Source organism: Petaurus breviceps, unplaced genomic scaffold (assembly GCF_028583685.1).
Source record: "Petaurus breviceps papuanus isolate PSGF00001 unplaced genomic scaffold, PetGlider_PUasm1.0 139, whole genome shotgun sequence".
In the NCBI taxonomy this organism is placed as follows: domain Eukaryota; kingdom Metazoa; phylum Chordata; class Mammalia; order Diprotodontia; family Petauridae; genus Petaurus; species Petaurus breviceps.
The window spans coordinates 4,390,346-4,391,588 of record NW_027185697.1 but is presented as its reverse complement, the minus strand read 5'-3'; the positions used below and the strand labels follow the sequence as shown (position 1 = coordinate 4,391,588).

General features: G+C 42.4%; 1 pseudogene; it reads right to left on the bottom strand.

Annotated features, from left to right (window-relative positions):
* Window positions 1-575: 575 nt before the first annotated feature.
* LOC138145958 (eukaryotic translation initiation factor 1 pseudogene) lies at window positions 576-901 on the bottom strand (annotated as a pseudogene).
* Between the last annotated feature and the right edge of the window lie 342 nt (window positions 902-1,243).

Below are 1,243 nucleotides of genomic sequence, written 5' to 3'. Positions count from 1 at the left end.
TGCCTATGGTAACTATAAATATGCTGATATGGTTATTAATCACAAAATATACCAGGCTCTCTACATGGGGAATAAAACTAGAACATTTATTCAAATACTAGAAAATTGAGTCCCTAAACCAGAAAGTCAAGGCCATCACAGTATTTATGAAGTTGGCACACATAGTTAATGTCGTAAACACCCATATTTTCAAGCCTTCAAAACAGAACAGGCTACCTCAGGCAAAGTTCCTCCTCTCCCCACTCAAAGCAACTGCTCAGTGTCCAGGAAGCATTCTCCCAGAAGTTCCCCACCCTGGCAGTCCTCAGAAGGAGTCCTTAGCAGAAATTCTGGCTGGCTCAATAAGAGAAGTTCTCTCTGCAACTACAGCTTTTGTTGTTGCTGCTGCTGCCAGGCTTCCAGTCACACCATGCTTTCCAGCTTGGCTTTGTCTTCCTCTTGCCCTTCCCCTTCCTGCTATGTCAGAAAATTCAAGGGCCATGGAAGATCTTAAAATCCCATAACCATAACAAGAAGAGAATTTTTCTACTCATTGCAAGGAAATCTTCAATTCATCTTTAGTGAGTCACATGTACTTAAAACCCATAAACCTTTGTCAGGTCATCCTTAGCCAGACCATTTTCTATAAGCAAGTGGCATATATTCCTCGGCTGGTCACCCTGTAACTGAATTACTTCTCTGTATTCTGGAAGCTCGATTACAGTACTATTGCAGACAGATTTCTTCTTGAATGGCTTCACTAGTTTCTTTAAATTTTAATGATCAGAAATCTCCTGGACAGTAGTGGGGGTCTTTCTGCCATTTCTCTGTGGAATTATCAGACCCAGAAGGAAGCAGGTCATCACCCTTAACTTACTTCAGTAAAGAGATCGAAAGAGTGCAGGTTCTGGATAGTGGACATATATTTCAGTTCCTTTTCCTTGGTGGACACAGTCTATGCAAGGCAGGGATGGGAGAAGGAGGGCAGTGCATGTGGGGGGGGGCGGGGGAGAGGGGAAAACAATCATTAGGAATTGAGGGCCTTCAATGGGGAGGCTGTTGAGTCCTCAGTGGTGGGTCAGTGACTTAAAGTGCTCATGAGATCTTATCATCTCTACTTTATAGACTGGAAAACTGATTGTCAGATAGGTTGAGAAACATGAATCCACAAACAGAGGGATTGAATGAAATAGGAGTAGAGGAGTCATCAAAAGAAAATGCTTTAAGAAAATGAGAGAAGGAAACAGGCATTTTTAGCTATGGA